Source organism: Taudactylus pleione, unplaced genomic scaffold (genome assembly GCF_031769625.1).
Source record: "Taudactylus pleione unplaced genomic scaffold, aTauple2 ptg000190l, whole genome shotgun sequence".
Taxonomy (NCBI): domain Eukaryota; kingdom Metazoa; phylum Chordata; class Amphibia; order Anura; family Myobatrachidae; genus Taudactylus; species Taudactylus pleione.
This window is the reverse complement of record NW_028284592.1, coordinates 2,427,500-2,450,273: the sequence shown is the minus strand read 5'-3', so window position 1 is coordinate 2,450,273 and position 22,774 is coordinate 2,427,500. Positions and strand designations below refer to the sequence as shown.

Sequence of the window (22,774 nt, the reverse complement as noted above, 5' to 3'; positions counted from 1 at the left end):
TTTACATTTGGAAATAAAACCAACAGAACAAGACCAGGTGTTGACAAACACACAAATAGGAAAGAATGCCATGCTTACAAGCTATAGGAATATATTAAGTGGCTGAGGTAAGCAATGTTTTTTCAGTGTGCTGTAGTGAATGAATAAGCATGCATGATGGACAGAAAACAGTTATACTTAATGTTCTATTGCAAAAAAAAAAGTAAATACTTGGTGTGTACACTATGTAGAAAAAGTGCATTGTAGATCCAGTTGTCCAGCATATTGTATTTCTTGGCTCAAGAGTTCCACTTATTGCATACAGTAACCAAACTTTTCCTGATAATCTACACATCAAATACAATCTGCACATCAGATATTGCAATTCCAATATGCTTAAAATAAAGAATATTTTTTATAAACTGCTGTCCAGCAAAAAGCAATTCAAAGTTAATTTCATGTTTATTTTTTCTTGTGTGATGATGAAGAAATGTACATTGATTATTGTTGCCATTGGTATATCTACATAGTTACATTGCATTTGTAATCTATAGATCATGGCATGGGGGGCATCCACTAGACGATTTTATCCCTGTCCAACCTCTTAACGATTTTCCCTTGAAGTTTCCCTTGAAATATGATCTTCCACTCTGAACAATTTGCAAAAGATTTGCAAAAGATTTGCAAAAGATCTAACAATAAACTATGTTGTTTTAATCTGTGATTGAGAGCTTTCAGCTATAGTGGGCAGACAGTGGTTCATCGTTTGATCGTTCAGCGTGAACGATGTGTAAATGATGTGTAAACGATGTGTAAACGATTTGTAAGCAATCAAGTGAAATTGACCTGCATGTTCAGTCGATGGAGGAGACGATCAAACGACCAGCGGGAGCGCGCATCGTACATCGTTAGAAACAATTACTGCTCGATTTGCAAACGATGTTCAAACGATGTTTGAACGATTATCGAACGATTTTATCATTATCGTTCAATCGTTCAACTTTATCGTCTAGTGGATACCCCCCTTTAGACTGACAGGCTGCTAACATCTGTCTACAGTGTTAGTGGGTAGTGATACAAGTGCTGTCACTTTGGGAGCAGTGAACGACTGTGTAAGTAGCTACTTCAAATAATTCATTTGATGAAAGAATGTTTAAAGACTTGAGTGGAAGGGAATTTAGGTAGACAGTTAATGAATGCTGATTGCTGTACGATCCATTCAGTAATATTCATTCTGCTTGCACACAGTTGCTATTCAGCAGACAACTGTCACAACAGGGCAAGGTGGAGAACATGATAAAAAGAAAAAGTGCAAGTTTATTCTTCCAAGCTGCTCCATTCAGCTGAAACCCGCATGCAAAATGGACAGAAACATTCTTGCAAAAAAAAAAAACACATCTTGATTGCTGAATTGAAATAAACTAAGGAGCCAATGGCTGAAGTAAAAAAATGAGAAGGGTCTAACAAAAGAAATGAGGGTGTGCTGAAGCATTACATGCAACAGATGAAGAATTCACTGAGGAAAAAGGTCCACTGGGCCCTCAGCAAAGATCAAATTTGGGCAACCAATTTACAGTAACCAGAAGGCCAACACTGTCTTTCCATAGTCACCAAATCACTGTTTTACTTCTTATGTTCCCATAATCAACAAAATAATGTGACCTGAAACAAAATGCATAGTACAAGTTCGTATAAAAATCTATCAATTGACAGGTACTGAGGGCCTGATTCAGGCCCGCTCGTGAGCGCACAGCGCTCGCAAGTGGGTCGATGTTCCCCCACTGCGCATGCGCCACTTCCGGCGTGCGCATGCGCGAGCCCCAGCGAGCGACGGCAGCTCCGGAGCTCCGGAGCTCACTACAAGATGGGGCGGCTGTCGATGTTGATTGATAGCTCGCCCCGTTTTGTAGGCGGGGAGGGGGGGGTGGCTGCACAAACGCCGATGTTCCCTTAGGAACGCGTGCCGTTTGTGGGCAGCCCTACTGACATCACGAGTGTTAGAGCAGGAAGTCCACTCAGGCTTGCGGGAGCTGAGACCCTCCAGCACGGTTTCGACGCAAGCACGATGGTCGCGATAATTGTGACCATCGCCAGGCCACTCGCACTAGCTGTGGGTGGTCACCCACAGCTTTGCGAGTGGCCTGGAGGCCGAAACCGAAATAAAACCAAAACGCCCTTATTCAGAGCAAGCACTCGCAAACAGCAAGCGCCTCTGAATCAGGCCCTGAGTACAAAATATTGTGCCTACAAATAAAATTCACCACCAGGTAAACATTCAGCTAAACAATGTGTTATTATGGCCAGCACTACAACATATCCACACATCATAAATGAAGCACTGTATGAGATTAATCATTTTGGACTTTTGCTATAGTTCATACACATTAAATACCACCCCACATACATTTAACAAAACATATATATTTTAAAAACTAGATGTTGACATACTTTAAAAGCATGGTCGCTACGATTATGTAGTGGGAGCAAACGGTGCCATTGGTATGGGGTCCATAGACTAAGGTGGTCCTGGATCCTGCTAAAAAATTGGTTCCCCATTGCCCGTGCCTGAAAAGAGGGACTTATCAGTGGCAATATCTGTCTCTCTATGATCTAACTCCCATGCTCCTGTTTCACACTCACAGATACAGATGAGCTAATCAGTAAGCCCAGCATTGTTGGAGAATAGGTTCTCCTTGTTTACAGCCAGAATGGGTCAGTGTGCCTAAATTAAGAAGATCTCTATACAAAGTGGAATTTCCTGCATTAGGAAGTATTCCTCTCAGGTAGGAGCTGGTTACTCAATGCCCCCTGTCTGTCATAATGTGAGCTGGAGGTACTGTGTGGAATAATGTGTATTGGCAGTACTACAATGTGGTATATTGTGAAATAGGGTAGAATACAATGTGGTAAAATATGAACTGATGGCTCTGTATGGTATAATGTGAACTAGGGCACTTCAATGGGGCATAAAATGAACTAGGTCACTATTACTGTATGGTGTGTAAAATTAACTATGGCAATATTATGGGGCATAAAATGAACATCCACTGTGAAGAGAGATGTCTCTCTAGAAGAATTGAGGCGGGGCCCCTTCAAAATTTTGCTATGGGGCCCTCAAAGTTCTGGTTACTCCCCTGTCTAAAAGTACAAATATACTATACAGAGCATACTGTAGCAACCTATGTGTAAGTATATACAAGTCTAGTCCTGCTGAAATGAATGAATGCTTATGATCCATTTATAATGGTTTAGCATTTGAGTAACATTTGCACCATATTTATAAAGCCCTACAGAATAAGTTCAGATGCTAGAAATCAGGGCCATAACTATGGTTGTGCAAGCGGTGCCACCACAGAGTGTGCAGGGCGCTGCGGGTGCTGCCCCACGGTCCCTGTGGGTGCTGCCCCACGGTCCCTGTATCTGGCTAGTATGGGGCCTGGAATGGCACCCTGTAGCCAGTGTCACGGCTGCAGCGACACCGTAGTGTCCTTTGGATGCACCAGACATGCACATTGCAGCCTTTACAGCACCCCGGAGCATCCTGAAGATGTTCCCATGGTGCAGCTGTTCTTCTGGTCGCTAGTGGCCCCACCCCTCGGCAGGAAATCACGGCGTCATGCCGAGGGGGCGTGGCCAGCACAGGGCACCACAAAGCCCTGTTACAGTGCTGCTAAGAATTACATGGTCCATACAGCCATGTGCCTTTATACAGGCCTATGCACCCTGTACAAGCCTCTGCCTTTTTTATGCTCATTGTACAGCACAATCCTCATGTTCTAGTACAGTCCCATACTATCCATTCTATTTCAGTAACACTTTGGATGATATAAGGCCTATGTAGGGTGCCTATGTAGCCTAGCGGGTAGTAATGTATGTTACTGTTTGTCAAGGTCTGAGATTCTGATATTCTGGGAAAAACAGCTAAATCTGAATAGTGGGAAAGTGGCAAATCTATTACACAAGATCAAGTTCTCTTCATATGAACACAAAGGTTTCTGCTAGATGTACATATTAATATGCTTTAGGCGTAGGTCTGGCTTACTCGTACACATTTTTTTTTTTGCTAACATTTGCTAAATAACATCAGTCCTCTAAATTGATAATAAAAAAAGGACAAGTTACATAATGAGGGGACAGCTGTCAATTTTTGGGGGCTTTCTTTCCATTGTGTGCATTTATTATAGAAATCACATTATGAAACTCTTCATTAGCTAAAAAGGCCATGTTCTTTGATATGCAAATATTCTTCAATGCAAACCTGATGGTTTGGGTACTACTTTGATTGTGAGAGACCTGCACAGGATCTGTACTGCACATGTGCAGGTCTCCTTCTTCGATATCTCTCGCAGTTCCCCCAAACCGTTAGGGAAGCGAGGAGTCAGCGGTGCCGGCCTCAGTTCCCAGAAACGTGGACGTCACCCCCATTTTCTGGGAGTGACAAGGCCGGGGTGGAAGATGCAGACTTCCTGGCCTCGGCTACAGAGCTGCAAGGGGCAATCTGAGTAACCTCAGGGTTGCCAATGGTCTTGTAGAAGATCCGATACTCCATCCTAATTGGAGTCAGGAGGCGTCTATTTACACCAGACGCCTCCTGCTGCATTAGCCAATGAGATGTACACTGTTGCACAGTCGCTTCCCTTTGGCTGTACAATACCATACATCTGTGAATCAGGCCCATTGTTCCGTAATAGGAACCATTATTTTTTTTTAAATAACTGTCATGACAAAGCCTAAAATCCCCTTTGGGGGTGCAGTACACCATTTATGCTAAAGAGCAAGGGTTTGCAAAATGATTTGCACATTGCAGTTCCCTGCGCATACCTTCAAGGCGAATAACGAATATTAATAATATTTGTTTCTGTGTGTAATTGTGACACATGATATGGTATTACTAGTACATGGTTTTCAAACACTGATCTTTTTTTTTCTTTTTCAGATGAAGGCATCAAAATGACTTCTGCAAACATAGACAGAAAGACATAGCTGGCCTTTTAGTACATTGCAAACAGACAAATTGCCAAGGAATGTTAGTTAAATATTGTAATAGCATTTGTTTATTCAGTATTTGTATATTAATTATTTTTTCTAAATACTTTTTATGCGATGTTTTTTGTCATTAGTTACACATGGTAACTTAACGTTTTCTTATTATGGTGATTACCTTTTAAAAAAAAACATGTCTAAGCTGTATGAAATAAGTCACAAATAATTTCATTGTCCATATCTGAAATGTTTGCTATTAAAATAAGTGTAAACAGTTGTAAAAATGTGACAATGTGTGCCTGGTTTTGTACAGAAGGCAGGCTCTAGAACACACAGTATTTATGCACATAATAAGACGTAAAGGGCACAAACTGCTTGGCAATCAAACATTAACACCAATAAATCAACACCTAAGAAATGGAACTTTCATTAAAGACTTGGAGTTTTCTAACTCTTGTCACTAAATTAACAATTCTTGATACACAAATATTAACCTATATTAACAGATACAACTGTTCACAGATCATTTGTTACAAATTTTCAACTGCTATTAATATATTTTCCCTTTAACACTTACAGATGAAGCACATGGGCATTTTAATGAAGTGTTCAAAGCAGGTTTAACATGCATCAACAAAGCCTGGTAAACACTCCCTGAATATTTCTTCCTGAAAATAATGTAAGCACATAGAAGTGTACAAACACATGCTTTATGCCCACTGTTCATTTTGTGTCAATTTTGACACTGACTATTGCATTAGTAAATGTTAATAAAATGAGGACAAATTACCAAAGCTTCAACTGGATTTGTTTTTCAACATGTGTGTACGTTGGCTTATTGGTTTTGACAGATCCGTAGACAATAGTAGAAAAACAACAATATTATTTTGAAGTGAATTGTGATTTAAACAAATTTACACATGCACACACAGCTCTGGATAGACAGACGGACAGAGAAAGAGAGAAAAAGAGAGAGAGAGAGAGAGAGAGAGAGAGAGAGAGAGAGAGAGAGAGAGAGAGAGAGAGAGAAGAGATCTACAATAAAAAAAATTTAGTGGGTACTGATGTCATTTTTAATCATATGATTACTGATTATATTTAAAGGGTCACTTGCTGAACTGTCAGTATAGGTGGAACAGAACTGGTATCCTCTTGGATAATGAACTTGCTCTGTCTCTACTTGTGCCTGTTAAGAAACAACATATTCCCAAATTTAAAATAGTAGGTACTGTATATTACAAGTTTTCCATGACATGTATAAAACCACTCGGCATGTGATCTCATACTTTAATACAGTAAAGGAAAAATTTGGTAGTATTCTGTGGCTTTAATATCCCAATATTTACTTTATTAGGTACATAATTATTGAATTTGCATATATAGGGATTTGAACATTCTGGTGCTAGATCCCAAATGTTGACACACAATTGTATACTGACAAACCTGTTAAAAATGACTTTACTAGTTATTTGCCCTCTTTGAATGCATTGTAGCTGCCAGAATTAAAAGGGTTACAATATACCCATAGCACAGTACTAAGAAACAATGGTAATCTATTGGTGATTGTTGTAAGTAAGAAGGGTTGTACGTGTGAGACTGACACTGCAGACATGGCAATGGTACATTCCACAAGGCTAATTTCATGTAAATTTCAGTGTCAGGTAGAATTTCACTCATTCTACACATAAGTGCTTCTCCTTTACAACTCAGTTCTCCATAGCAGTTGTAGTGAGAAAAAATAGGTCTTTAAAGGTATATAGAGGTGGTAGAGAAACTCTCTTAACTGTCAAATGAGATACAAATACTACTGTGAAGACTGCTTACCAGCTCCACAAATGACATGACAAATGGCACCAAATAAATATTTGTAGAACAAATGCCAGTACTGAGTGTCCAGGCAATAATATAGTCATTTCTACAGCTCAGAGAAGACTGTCAGTTAAGTGAGTAACTGAGACGTAAACTGACCACAATTACTTTAGCCTGCAATCCCTCTGAGAGTAGGGACTCATGCTTTCCAAACCACGCTGGAAACAGTTCAAAAAGTCCATGTAATTTCTGGGACTGTAGAACAAGTACAGCACAAAGTCTCCTGAAAAAACGAGCCATCTGGCACCAATAACAACTTAGTAAAGTTTTCATGGCTTGCTGACAAAAAAATACATCTTGTGAATTAGGTTCTTCAGTAATTAAACCATGGTGCACATACAAACAAAGTTTGTGAAGTTTACCCTGCAGGATCGTATCCTATCAGGGTTTGGCACACACTAGAAAACTTTTATTGCATTTGACCCCTCTATATAACTAATAAAAATGTGTGGATGGAATAGTATTACACCTTTATCACTGCTTGTTTGTTTGTATATTTTGCCAGTGTGGTACAGTATAAGGAGCAAACTGTGTTTTATGGTGAGAAAGAGATAGATAGATAGATAGATAGATAGATAGATAGATAGATAGATAGATAGATAGATAGATAGATAGTCTGACTTTTACTGTATGACTTGATGGAACAGGAAATATTAAATTAATAGACTATTAGAGTTGTATGTTCTCATGTGCATGTACATGTTTGAGTGTACATGGACAATATGATAGATATGTCTATCTATCTATCTATCTATCATATAGTTATTATAGTTAATATATAAATATTATATAGTAAAATTAATTTGAGAATTTATACACATACATGTCAAAATGGATTATATACTGTAGAGATTAAAAAAAGTATACAGAGGTATAAAAAATCAGAATGTCCTATGTAGAAATTTAATTAGTATAACCACAATAAATAATCTATGCAAGCTCAATCTTGTTGAAGAATCATAATAATAAGTAAGAAAAAAACATATTTCTTAAAGTACAGCATGTAAAACAAATTTCCATAATAAAGCTTTTATCAATCAGTCTTGTAACATTTGAATGACAAAAATGTCCATGTTAAATTAAATCTTAGCTACCGTACTTCAGTTTCTGTATTACAATACAATGCAGTCTAAGCTACATACATTTATAAACACATAAGGTGTAATGACAAGAACAGTCAAAATTAAAACAATATTAATTCAGAAAAACAACAACAATAAAACTAGAAAATAAACCAAATTATGTTCCCTTTCCAACTCAGTTACCATTTTTTTTTACAATTAGAAAGGACCTGTTAACAATACACTGAAACAGGGCTGTCTATTCTTATATAACACACGTAAATAAATATGCTTTTCTGTGTCATTTGTTACAGTACTTTAATCTTATCTTTATGATTGAACTAATCAGTAGACTATTATTATTTACTATTGTTATTTGTACAGCGCCATTATATTGTGCATTGCTTTCCAGAGAATTTATTTTATCATACTACACATTGCTTTCCAGAGAATATTGAATCATTCACAACAGTTCCTGCCCCATTTGACCTTACTATCTAAATTCATTTCATTTTGCCCAAAGACAATTAACCTACCAATATACCAATATCAATATAACACCAATAACATAATGAGACTATGTTGCACTACATAAATAAAGCATATTGAGACTACTGTAGTGTATATTGACCAGGGCCCTCCTCACATTTTTCCATTGGATTGTACCTAATTGTGCCATCCCACATACACCATTAATATAGTGCTTTGGAATATGATGGCATTTATGTAAATCAAATATCTCATAAACTGGTTACTTGTCTTTGCATCAACCATGTATATGTATTATAGAGAATTACTAAAATAAAAAAAATATAAAAACCTGTGTTTAAATTGGATTTGCATTTACAGTACATGTAGCTATGCAATATATGATTAATTATAAACAACGTGTACATGTGTTCATTTTATATATAGATAGATATGTATTGATATAGATAGAGATAGATAGATAGATAGATAGATAGATAGATAGATAGATAGATAGATAGATAGATAGATAGATATGAATTGCAGAACGTGTCAGACTTCATGAACTTTGTTAGACTTGATTATTGTAGGGTCATTTACTTACCAGGTATCACGGATTTCAAGCACAGCACTCAAAGTGCATCTTCCTCCCCTGTGTCTGAGCACAATTATATGGGACAGGTTTTATTATCTCAATGTCCCTTCCAAGTAATACATACACAGACAGGTACTGAACCTGGACAGTCTCCCCTGGACCCGCAAGTGTCACTGCCCCAAGGACTTGGGTCAGCCCCAGGGAGGGAGAGAGCTACAGCCTGATGCTAGGTGCCAGCAGTAGCAGCAATGTGAGCAGCTGATGTATATAGGAGCCCCAGTGCGCCCCCCTGTCAGCCGGTCCAGTCACTTGCTGCTGGGGGCAGTGTGCTACACACAGACGGCATGCTCTGGCACTGGCGGGGCTATGTGTGTGTGTGTGTGTGATTGCTCCCGGGTTATGGTGCTCCCTGCGCTCTCTGTGCCGCTGCCGCCGCTGCTGTGCCCCGGGCAGTGAGAGCAGTAAGATTAGGGATAGAGGAGCCGGACTGTGAGCATGGGAGAGGGGCGGGGGAAGGTGAATGTCAGGTCCCCCTGTCAGGGAGGCGGGGGGAAGGTGGGAGGCACCACAGGTCACCGAGTCAATGATTGGCGCTAAATCCGGCTCAGAGGGACATTATTACTGCACTCTCCGCTCTGTCCCGCTGTAGCGATGTCACGGTGCGCAGCTGGGAGCATATACTGGCCGCTCTCTTACCCTGTCCTTATGCTTACACGCACTCACTAATGTGCTTTAATGCGTTGTACATAACTTCATTAAGTAATACCTCTGAATAACGCAGTCATTAGAGGGGAAGTGAGCGTCACAGCGGAGAGCGAAATGACGGCTCTGCCATTGACTCATTCGCTGCCAGCTGTGTGATACATGGCTCAGGCTGGCGATCCGTAATACATGGCTGAGGCTGGCGATCCGTGATACATGGCTGAGGCTGACGATCAGTGATACAGCTGATGAGTAAGGCGAGCACTAGAGAAAGTCCAGTGACCCGGCTAAACACAGACATTTCTCTTAGGTGATTTACAATTAGATTTGTGCAGTCAATACATTGGGAATTGAGCTACTAAAGTAAATATTATTTTAGGATAAAAAAAAATGTACATACTCCTAGCAGGTTGTTTATTTAAATACTTAAATCAGTATAACTAATATGTATGAGTGAAATGTGAAATGTACAGTATATTTACCAAAGCACCTGGACAACCTCATCCGAAGTTATTCACTAAACTAACTTTTTGATTTAGTTTATTAATTGCAAATATTTTCTTCTATTCAACAAAAATATATAGAGAATATGGGGCCTATGTATCAAGCCGTTTTTTACATAAAATTATGCAGAAACTGCAGTATCTGCATAATTTTATGTAGTGTACCTATGTACTAAAAGCACAGTTCAGGAAATTTCAGTGTTGTATTAATATACACATACAGGGGCTCCAAAAGACCCGTCCCAGCGATGTTTTAGGAGTGAAGTGATCGTGGTCACTTCACTCCTCTATCTGGACCCCAGCAGTGCTGACACACATGTCTACTGACGCACATGTGCGCCAGTCACTGCTGAGGAGGGTTCCAGGTACAATGGCTAATGCCATCTTCACATTCCTGAGCTTGGTAAATCTGATAATGTTGCAGCCTCCACAGAAACCTATGAGGGCTACAGCTGCTGTCAGAAATGGAGGGTCCATCATTCATACATTACGGTGATACCAGTGGTGTATCTATAATGGGTGCAGGATGTGCGGTGGGGAAACCAGGGGTAACCGTGGATAACGCCATCTCCAGGTAGCGTTATTATCACAGGGCTTCCCCCGGTATTTTAGTTTTAGTAAGGCTAGCCAGATCATATTACCATTACAATTATGGGAAATACCATCTGCTTACTAAAAATATGTGATAATTAGGGCTCGGAGTAGAGTTTTACAAACTCTACTCCAATTCCCTTTAGTAAATTTAGGTGATACTAAAATAATGTGAACAGGGTGTGAAAACACCCTTTCTCACTTTATTTTAGCAAAAATAATGTTAGTAGATAGAGCCCCAAATAATCTGTATACCCAGACAGTGTACTGACTGTGGATATATACATATATTTACATCATACCATCTATCAAGTTATAGGGGTCTATTCAGCAACAGTGACAATGTTGCCCAGAATATTATCAGGGAACATCGTCACAAGTTTTTATCAACTATGATAATTTATTGCTGCTATTCAGCAATATTTTGAACAGGGAGAGCGGTTGCTGTAACACTCTGTCCCTGCGATGTCACAGAAGGTATTGTTTACAGGATTCCGAAAACAATACCTTTTGTTTGTTCTTCTGCACATGCTCAGTCATTCTCTCCGGAATAGTCTCAGTCCCTGCTTGCGGTGACCGCCTACGGGGTAAGTACAGCTCTAGCCTGTCCAAATTGATTGACTTGTGTATACAGGCTTTATACTAGCCTGTATACATGTATATTTATGTGCTTTTATATTTAGCATTTATATATAAGTGTTAAATATAATCGCACATAAATATACCGTATATACTCGAGTATAAGCCGAGTTTTTCAGCACATTTTTTGTGCTGAAAAAGCACCCCCTCGGCTTATACTCGAGTGATGCCCGCATGGTACGCAGCTGAGTAGCGTACCATGCGGGTCGCGGTTCAGACTGTGTCTCTGTGACACAGCTGCACCGCGTGTGTAGCGCTGACCGGACGGAGTTCGGTCAGCACTACACACTGCCAAACACACAGCCGCCGGAGCCAGAGGCTGTTGTGTGTTTGTTGTAATCAGCAGCCGATGAGAGTCTGTCAGACTCTCATCGGCTGCTGCTGCTCCCACTGCGGGAGCCTTCTTCCGGCTCCCGCAGTGGGTAATGGGAGAGACGTCGTCATGACGACGTCTCTCCCATAATGCAAAGCGGCCGGAGGATCCGGTAGCAGCGTCGGGACCAGGAGCGGGGTTTCAGGTAAGTGTTTTTTTTTTTTTATATTACATCTCTCTACTGGGGGCACTACCAGGGGGGTTATTACTACTGGGGGCACTACCAGGGGGGTATTACTACTGGGGGCAGTACCAGGGGTGGGATTACTACTGGGGCAGTACCAGGGAGGAATTAATACTGGGGGCACTACCAGGGGGGGTATTACTACTGGGGGCAGTACCAGGGGGGGATTACTACTGGGGCAGTACCAGGGGGGGATTAATACTGGGGGCACTACCAGGGAGGGATATTGCTACTGGGGGCACTACCAGGGGGGTATTACTACTGGGGGCACTACCAGGGGGGTATTACTACTGGGGGCACTACCAGAGGAGGTATTACTACTGGGGGCACTACCAGAGGGGGAATATTACTACTGGGGGCAGTACCGGGGGGGATTACTACTGGGGCAGTACCAGGGGGGGGAGTAATACTGGGGGCACTACCAGGGAGGGATATTGCTACTGGGGGCACTAACAGGGGGGGTATTACTACTGGGGGCACTACCAGGGGGGTATTACTACTGGGGGCAGTACCAAGGGGGGGATTACTACTGGGGCAGTACCAGGGGGGGATTAATACTGGGGGCACTACCAGGGAGGGATATTGATACTGGGGGCACTACCAGGGGGGTATTACTACTGGAGGCACTACCAGGGGGTATTACTACTGGGGGCACTACCAGAGGGGGAATATTACTACTGGGGGCAGTACCAGGGGAGGGATTACTACCAGTAGCTGCTGCATTTCCCACCCTAGGCTTATACTCGAGTCAATAAGTTTTCCCAGTTTTTTGTGGTAAAATTAGGTACCTCGGCTTATATTCGGGTCGACTTATACTCGAGTATATACGGTACATGTATACAGGCTAGTATAAAGCCTGTTTACACATGTCAATCACTTTCGGCAGGTTTAACAGGCTCTAATTGGACTTACCTGCTGGTGGTCACCGGGAAGCAGGGACGGAGACTGGGCGGAGTTACAATATGCTGCAGGGACTTATGGGAAAATTTCCCTCTGTCGCTGCAATTTTTGGGATATTTAAGTATTTTCTTCATATAACTCCATTCTGAAATGACATTATATAAAGTAAATATTTTTCAAGTGATTTAACACTTTTTGCTTTGCTGAATAGGAAAAAACGTTAAAGCACTGTAGAGATCAATGGCTGATCCCTACAGTGTGGTACTCTGCGAGCATGGAATTAGTGGAGAAGATAATTACATTATCTTCTCCATTATCCCATTGAATAGGAAATTTACATAAAAAATATGGAAATCATAGTTTCCGTATTTTTTATATAAAAAAAACATTGCTGTATAGACCCCATAGACCCTTAAAATAAGCCTTTTATTAAAGTGTGCACCAGACCTCTACCTAAATAAATACTGCTCCAATCCCCTACTATTTTTTTTATTAGTTCTCACTCCAACTGTTCTTCCTTCCTTTCACCTTAGTACTGTATGTAATCTCTTATGGACAAGGAGAGACCTCCTCCCTCTTGTTCTTCCCTAGCACACTCCATGTCACCAGTCTTGTCTCCTTCTCCCCTTCTGTCAGCTTGCCTATATGTTGGGTACAAGATCACTGAGTACTGAATTGATTCCCACCTGTGACTCCTGCTATCTTCAGTGAGTTGCCCAACCCATGTCCCTATTACCTGTCCTACCCGATCTGGTGTAATATTAATGTTCGGTATTTATGCTATGACATTCTGCTGTGTATTGTATTTAAGATCTGATAACCTGTTAACGGTGCTGTGTATATTTATGGTGCCTTATAAATAAAATATACAAATAATTGTTACGTTTACACACTAATGCACATGCATTGCACATGGAATTACACTTTATTCTAATATATCAGGATAGCTACAGGGTGGTTTCCGGGTGGTTGCTTTAGGAAAAAAACTAAGAAAAACTGCAGCAAAAAGCCTTAAACCAACACTTTTAAGTAGTTAAATTATTTTACAAACCTAACAAGTACAGTAGAATCACATAGTATTACTTATTATGATCTAATAACATTGAGAATAAAAGTATAACATTTTATCTGCAGTGAAGTTAGCCAGTGTGTTTCAGGTACATTCAGTACTGCCGTAAGTATGCAGCAAGATACATTTAACATAGAAAAATCCATCATGTGGTCGATGCTGCTGACTGGACTGCAAGTAAAATGCTATTTTACTCTCATAGGCAGAAAATCCATAGACTGGCCACATGGGTGCACACTGCAGGGGAGGGTTGGACTGGCTGGCTACAAGGTTGTACACTGAGGGGGCGGGTTGGACTGGCTGGCAGCAAGGGTGCACACTGAGGAGGAGGGTTGGACTGGCTGACTACAGGGGTGCACACTATGGGGGGAGGGGATTGGACTGGCTGCCTGCAGGGGTGCACACTGAGGGGGTGGGTTGGACTGGCTGGCTGCAGGGGTGCACACTGAGGAGGAGGGTTGGACTGGCAGCCCAGCAGAGGGGGACACCGCCAGCCAGGGTATCGTACCCGCAATGCCCCCCCCCTGCCGCCACCTTTGTGCCTGAATTACTTTAAAGAGCAGGCAACTCTGCCTGCTGGAGCTGGCTGGTCTGACTGTAAGGGGAGCTGCAGCAGAAGTGTGCAGCCTCTCCAAGGCAGTCTTGCCATATTGTAGCCAGACAGCTGCTGCCGGGTGACAGATTCCTCCTCCCTGGCGCTCCAGAGCAGGTATGTATTAGTTTCTATTGCCCCAGCGGGATGGGGGGCGGGACTGCTGTTGAGGGGGAGCTGGTCTCTGTGTAGGCTGTCAGTGTGTGTGTCTGAGTGTGTGTGTGTGTGTGTGTGTGTGTGTATTTGCCAGTGTGTGTATCTGTGTCAGAGTGTGTATTTGCCAGTGTGTGTATATGTGTCAGTGTATGTGCCAGTGTGTGTATATCTGTGCCAGTGTGTATGTGTCAGTGTTTGTGTGTATCTGTGTCAGTGTTTATCTGTGTCATTGTGTGTGTATCTGTGTCAGTGTGTGTATGTGTCAGTGTGTGTATCTGTCAGTGTGTGTCTGTGTGTACTGTATCTGTGTCAGTGTGACAGTGTGGCTGAGAGATGACGCAGGGGGGAGGTACTGGTGTGCTGAGAGAATGCAGGGGGAGGTGATGGTGTGGCTGAGAGACAAAGCAGGGCGGAGGTGATGGTGTGACCGAGAGACGATGCAGTGGGGAGGAGATAGTGTGCTGAGAGGTGACGCAGCAGGGGAGGTGATGGTGTGCTGAGAGATGACGCAGAGGGGAAGTGATGGTGTGCTGAGAGATGATGCAGGAGTGGAGGTAATGGTGTACCGAGAGACAACACAGTGAGGAGGTGATGGTGTGGCTGAGAGATGACATGGTGGGGAGGTGATGGTGTGGCTGAGAGACAATGCAAGGGGGGGTGATGGTGTTGCTGAGAGATGACGCAGGGGGGAGACAATGGTGTGCTGAGAGACGATGTGGTAGGGAGGTGATGGTGTTCTGAGAGACGACGCAGGGGGGAAGTGATAGTGTTGCTGAGAGATGATGCGGTGGGGAGGTGATGGTGTGCTGAGAGACGAAGCGGGCGGAGATTGTGTGGCTGAGAGATGCAGGGGGAGGGAAGTGACACAGGGGGAACGAGTCTGGTTGAACTGCTGTTATATGATGACCTTATTAATATTCCTAATCAAACAGGCATCTTTCGGACGATGTGACCTACACGAATAGTGAATACCGACTGAAGACGCAGTATTCCCATGGAGGATACATTTCTTCAGAGGTTCCATATTGTGAGAAACACTGTATAGGTAAGGTACATATGGAATGGAAAGTAATGTTCTCAGAGTGCCGAGAAATGGGTGGTGTGTCATGTCGGTATGCCCTATTTTCAGTGGCCACGCCATGCCCATTTTACCAGTGCACCATAGGCACACATATACAGTTTGCTTTCTTATTGTAAAGGGGGGGCACCGTTCTTCAACTTGCCCTGGGCTCCAAAGACCTAGTTATGCCTCTGCTGTAGGGGATGGTTGGACTGGCTGGCTACAGGGGTGCACGTGGAGGGAGGCTGGCTACATCAGCTCATGCTGCGAGGTGGCCGAGGGGGTAAGAGGATGGTTGGCTAGTGGCTATAGGAGCTCGAACTGTGACTATACACATCAAGGAGTAGAGGTGTTGGCTGGAGGTGAGGAGCAGGAAGTGGAGCCGCGCTGCTGTGGTGTCTAGTGCATGGGGTTGCATCCACTTGCTGGGGACAGCCCAGTCTGCTGTATACTGGCCCAAATGCCTGTAAAAGGGCCTGGGATAGGGACATCTTCCCCCCGGGCCCCCAGCCCAGCCTGCTCCTGGAAGACAGGAGAGACATCATGACGTCTCTCCCAACCCCTAAACACACTACAGGGGAACTGGAAGGTGGAGCTCAAGAGTGAGCTCTGGCTGCAGGGAAGGAACCGGCAAATGGAGAAGGCATCGGTGGCACCTCCCTGCTGCACAGGGCCACTGAGTGCATCACGCCGGCCCTGTATACATCCCTATTCCCCAGCAGATCAGGCAGGCAGCTACAGATTCCGCTCCTTCTTGAGCTATGTTCTGGGAATCTCCAGATGACGTAGATTGGTTTGTTCTGCTGCTGCCAAAATGGGTTGGGTACAGGATCCCAGTGGTCTTAATGCTGACAGTCAGAACCCCAACAGCGGCATCTGAATGGATTTTGGTAAGTATTCAAACCTCAATCCTAACCCTAATTCACCCCTCCTGCAGCCTAACCCTAACCAGGGCCATCGAGATGCTGTCAACCTGCCCTGCACAGCAGGGAGGTGATGGGATAGAGAGGCACCACCGCCTTTTCTATTTGCCGGGCGCCCACTGAGATTTTGTTACCAGCGGGCCCCCTGCAGCTCCTTCCCTGCAGCCGGAGGCTAGGGCTCACTCCTGAGCTCCATCTTCCGGCTCCCGCCGTGGGTGTATGAAAGACATTATGACATCTCCCACAGTCCTTAGCATGAGGAGCTGTCGGACGGTGGGTGTCATTATGTGTAAGGGACACTACTACTGTGGGCATTGTATAAGGGGCACTACTACTGTGGGCATTGTATAAGGGGCACTACCACTGTGGGCATTGTATAAGGGGCACTACTACTGTGGGCAATGTATAGGGGCACTACTACTGTGGGCATTGTATAAGGGGCACTACTACTGTTGGCATTGTATAGGGGGCACTACTACTGTGGGCATTGTATAAGGGGCACTACTACTGTGGGCATTGTATATGGGGCACTACTACTGTGAGCATTGTATAAGGAGCACTACTACTGTGGGCATTGTTTAGGAGACAATAAAAAAAGAAGAAACAACTTATAGGTAAGGCGCAAAATAAGGCAGCATGGAATTTGTCAGAAACAAGTCACCCTAACTTGTCAAAATGGCATAAAAACAATAATGTGACAAAAAGTCCTTGCGCCAAATGTTCAATCCAGTACATTATTCCATTTGTAGAGGAATCAGCAGTAATGGAATTTTCTTGAGTAGAATACTCCAACCAAGCACATATGAATAAACAGATGGCAATATATTAGAAAAAAAGGTAAATTTATGCAAACTTCAAAGGGAGTAGGTCAAATATGAATGTCCTTTTAAATCCTTCCGTGTAGAATAAATTACAGGACCACCAATGTAACGTGCCCTCCTATTATAGAGAATGCTCACATGAATACCTATAGAGGTTAAGTGTAAATCCCATCAAGGTTTCTTTAACCATCACACAAATAGAATAATGAAACAGACAGCAAGATGCTCACATTGATTCTTACTTGAGAATAACTGTAATGAGCCTCAAAAGGGTTTCTTTATCCTCCATTAAGAGCAGTATCTCTCAGAGAAAAAAAGAAAACTTCACATGGTGTAGTATTTAAAACTACATTTAATAGACAAACAATATAAAAAAAATGGGAGTAAAACCTCCGTACTAGATGGATGGTGATAACAGGCACAATGGATAGACACAACAGACAACGATGAGACCCGGGTATTCTACTGCCGCAAGTGTAAGCCAAAAATCCAGTTATGAATCAGGTACCAGGTAAACCTCCGATGTCACTCCTCCTGACATGTTTCGACACCGTCGGATGTCTTTTGCAAAGTGGAGTGAAAGGTAAAATACACGGGCTTATAAACCCGTAAACCGGAAGTCTAAATCCGGAAGTGAGCTGCTTAATGCTAAAAAACTAATAATACTTAAAATACCATGCAAAACAACTTACTGTAATACTCGGACATGTCACGCAGCACTATTATGCGGAGACTAACAAAGTGTCTCTTACGATGCAGGACTCTCCATAAACACGTGATCGGACCCCACTGTCCAACAAAACCTGCTCAATAAAGGTTGTTGACATCACGTGACAAAAAGCACGTGATCGGACCAGCGTCTATTAAGATGCTGAAGGATTACCTCAGTCACGTGATCGGATCCCACTGTCCATCTAAAAAACTACTGAATAAAGATTATTGGAATCACATGATAAAAAACACGTGACCGGACCAGCGTCTATATAGATGCTAAATGGTGACCATGGTAATATAAACGTAAACAAAGGTATACACATCGGTGGAATATCCGAACCTCATTTACATAATTACTACTGAGTATGCATAATCAAACCACATTACCATGATTAAAAGTAATTCATTTACATAAAAAATAAACACTAAATATACATATATATAAAAAACAATATTAAAAATATTAATCATAAAAATAATAAAATAAAAAATACTAAACATAAAAATAAATTTGATAGAAAACATAATTAAAGAAACCATTTAACTTCAAAATCATGATTCAGACCTGCGGGCTTTCAAAGTATTCAAATTGTATATACATCTCATTTCTGTTTGGGCTAAACGTAAATCCCTATTGTTTGATCTCCAGTTCTCTTTAATAATGGAGATACCACAGAATCGTTGAATACTCTTGGGTGAACTATTATGTTGGCTTTTAAAATGAGCCGAAAAAGGATAATTTTCCAAACCTTTTGCAATATTTCTTACATGTTCTGCCCATCTCCTTTTTAATGCCCTTTTGGTTTTACCTACATAAACTAAATTACAAGAACACTCAATAGCATATATGGCATAACGTGTATGACACATAATAAAATCAGTGATTTTATGGTTTCTACCTTGTGTTTTAAATTCAGTAACTTTGGATAAACTACTAGGACAAGCTTTACACAGCTTACAGTCACCACATCTATAGAAACCCTTATTTCTCAGGAGAAACCTTTTACCATCCATATGTAAAGCACTAGATACCAAAGAATCCTTAATAGTCGGTGCTTGTCTGTATATAAATTTAGGTTTATTAGTAAGAATTTTCCTGAGGGTTTCATCCTTTAAGATAATATTCCAGTTCTTTTTGATTATACTTTCTATATTTTTATATTGCCTATTGAAAGTAGTACAAATGGACATAGTAAACTTGTTCTCTACACGTTCCTTCTTCTGATCCCCTAAAATGAGTCTCCTATCCATGACTGCAACCTCTTTCATCGTCTGGTGTAAAGTTATAACCTTATAACCCTTTTGAATAAATTTGCCAGTCATTTCACTAGCTTGTTTATGGAAAATTTCTTTATCAGAGCAATTACGGCGCAACCTCATAAGTTGGCCCTTCGGTACTCCATCTAACTATTGGGGCAGATGATTATTGGACCTCTCTATATATGTGTTAGAATCTGTGGGTTTACTGAAGTTATATGTAGTCAGATGTCCATTCTTAATCTCAATCGTTAAATCCAAAAAATTCACAACAACATCACTGATATTATAGCAGAGTTGAATATTCAGGATATTAGAATTGAGATACTCACAAAAACTCTCAAGGGCTGATCTTTCGCCCTTCCAAATAAAGAGTATATCATTTATATACTACCACCAATGCACCAGATTCGCGCTCCAGCCATGCCCCCTCCAAACATATAACTCCTCCCACCTTGACATGAAGAGATTGGCATAGCTGGGCGCGAACCTGGTGCCCATGGCCGTGCCCATGTTTTGCATATAGAATTGACCATTAAAATTGAAGTAATTATTACTAAGAATAAATGTAATCCCGTCTACAAGGAATTTACATAACCCCTTGTCCATATCTGTCCTTTCTAAAGTGTTTCTGACTGCTTCTATACCATCAAGATGTGAAATGATGGTATAGAGCGAAGACACATCTGCGGTAATAAAATAAAATATGTTCCTTATTAACGGGGGGAGCAGAACACCCTAGCACCGTCCCTTCTGCAGTCTAACCTTAACCATCCCCTCCCAGCGTACTCTCACTATCCCCTACCACAGCCTAAATCTTAATCTCACCCTGGTGCCTAACTCTAACCCTAATACTCACCATTGGAATCTGTTGGAATTGTGACTGCCTGGATGCTGCTGTCAGTATTGTGACTGTTGGGATTGTAACCATCAGGATCCTGACTACATCCCACCTGAGCTAGTCCCTCCCCTCTCATCTCTTCACAGCCCTATGGAGTGCCTATGATATACAAGTTATGCAGTAATTTTTGCACCCAGGGGGAGTTTCTGTTCCCTCTGAATACCCCCTAAGCAGAGCTGTAACTAGACATTTTGGTGCCCTGTGTGGGAGAGAGCATTGGTGCCCCCCCCCAACCTCATCTGACTACCTCAAAAAAAATCACTAGCAAAAACTCCATCTACTTTTTGTTCTGGGATACCTTCTCATGAGAATTAGCCTCTGCTTGCCTCTCCCACCCCCCCTCCTACACCTCTCACTACCTACATCCCTCTCCCACCCACCCCTGCACCTTACAGCTTAACTTTTCTCTAACACTCCCTGGACCTGACACTACCTTCTTCCCTCTCACCCGCTGCACCTCACACTACCTCACCCCCAGTACCTCTCAGTTCATGTTTGTTATCCACACTGACAGGCTGCTTCTCCCCTTCCCAGTCCACCTGGCTGGCAGTGGGCTCTCCATGGGCAGATGAACACAAAGTAGGGGCACATCTTGCCAAGACCAGCTGCTTCTCCTCCACTTCCCGCTGGTGTTGGGCTCTCTGCAGTGGAGTATTGGGTCCCAGCACCAAGGCATGAGGGCAGATGCAGCAGCAGTTTAAACCAATCGCGGTGCTGACCGGTAGCCAATCAGAAGCAGCCGCGTGGCTGCTTCTGATTGGTCGTGGACCGGCGGCCAATCAGAAGCCGCGTGGCTGCTTCTGATTGGTTGCCGGTCCGCAAGCCATGATTGGCTAGAGACTGCTACCAAATTTGAAAGGCCACCTCTTGTTTTTGATTGGCCGCCGGTCCGCGATTGTTGTGCGGCCGATGACATGTATATACTGTGGCTCCTGACCCGATAGTCTTGAGGGGATGGAATGAATTGCAGGGGCAAGGCTGCTGGCATGTGTCATGTCAGATTGCGGTGGGTGGCCGGCTCCGCCCTCGGGACAGTGGCGCTCTGTGCGGTGGCACTGGCCGCACCACCCTAGCGACAGCCCTGCCCCTAAGTATGCTGTGGATCAAGGCCAGTCAAGTGAAACTTATTAATGTATCCTACCGGGATGCAGTCAGAATTCCGATCGCTGGGCGAATGCAGACACTTATCTGAAAACCGGCGCTGGCATCCCGACCAACAGGACCTCGAAGGTAAGTACTGTGGTTAGAGGAAGGGTTAGATTTAGGGGTTAGGGTTAGGCAGTAGGGGGAGGGTTAGGTTTAGGCTACAGGGGGAGGTTAGGTTTAGGCACTAAGGGGGTAGGTTAGGTTTAGGCTGCGGGGACATAGGGTTAGGGGTTAGATTAGAAGTACTTACTGTTAGGTGTTGGCATTGTGACCTGGTCGGGATGCCGGCGTCTGGATTCTGACTGCCAAGCGCCAGCATCCCATATCCATCCCATCCTACCTGTCGTGTCCTCTTTGAACAACTCCTGCATTTACTGTATTTTCCTTTCCTGTTATCAATTGTCAGATGAGCAGTTCGGTTCTACCACTCATCTCTAGTTAAGATGTGGTGATCCGGCAGTTAATAGGTCAAATAGGGGAGCCACGCCAACTGCCAGTAAGTCCCGGCCAGTGATGTTTGGGAGCATTTGGGGTGGCAGTTGGTGTGGCTGCCCTATTTGAATTTTGGACTGTGCTGCAGCCCCACCTCTGGAGCCACAACTAGTAGTGATCCAGCCTATCGGGTCATCTATTCTACAGCAGTGGCAGCGGTAGGGCAGAGGGAGGGGGCACTGTGGCAGCAGACAGATAGCAGGAGATGACCCGGCCCTGGGCTCCTCTGATTGGCTGCTGTAGCAGCAGGGGGCAGGGAGAGCAGGGAGAAGGCAGGGAGACAACTGTCTTCCCTGCTTTTCTCCACACAGGAGGCTCTTTAACGAGATGGCGAATGCATTAGTTGAAAGCAGAATGGAAAGCAGAGCTCTACGTGCGTCTATGAATCGCTCTCCCCATACTAGTGTATGGGAAAAGCAATCCTGACACAGAGCTGGGGCACCGCTGGAAAATCTTAGATTTCTCCACGGTAACCCCTTCTGTGAATGGGAGGAAGCAGTGAAATGTCCTGTTATCACTAATAAAGCGCTTTTCACTGCTCCATGAATAGACCCCTTAGTTTTAAATAATTGCTTCCGCAAAAGGTGTGTGTAAGATGTAGACTGCTGCTTGTTTGCTTCATACCAGAGCAGGAAGGTCAGAGAATGAGATGAGCCCACAATATTTGTTCTCCAAAAGGTTTGCCACCTAGTAATAGCAGGTGGGTATAGGCAGCAAGCCTCACAACGATCCGCTGCTGACAGGGAAAGTATAAAAGTTTAAAATAATTTCCTTACTGACACTCAAGCTAGTTACA

General features: G+C 43.0%; 1 protein-coding gene across 1 annotated transcript in view; it reads right to left on the bottom strand.

Annotated features, from left to right (window-relative positions):
- The window catches only part of GLIS3 (GLIS family zinc finger 3), a 548,195-nt gene extending 538,820 nt beyond the window's left edge, over positions 1–9,375 (bottom strand). Inside the window, 1 exon segment of the mRNA XM_088476633.1 lies at positions 8,965–9,375. The gene's annotated coding sequence lies outside the window, so the exon portion shown is untranslated.
- Positions 9,376–22,774: the final 13,399 nt, after the last annotated feature.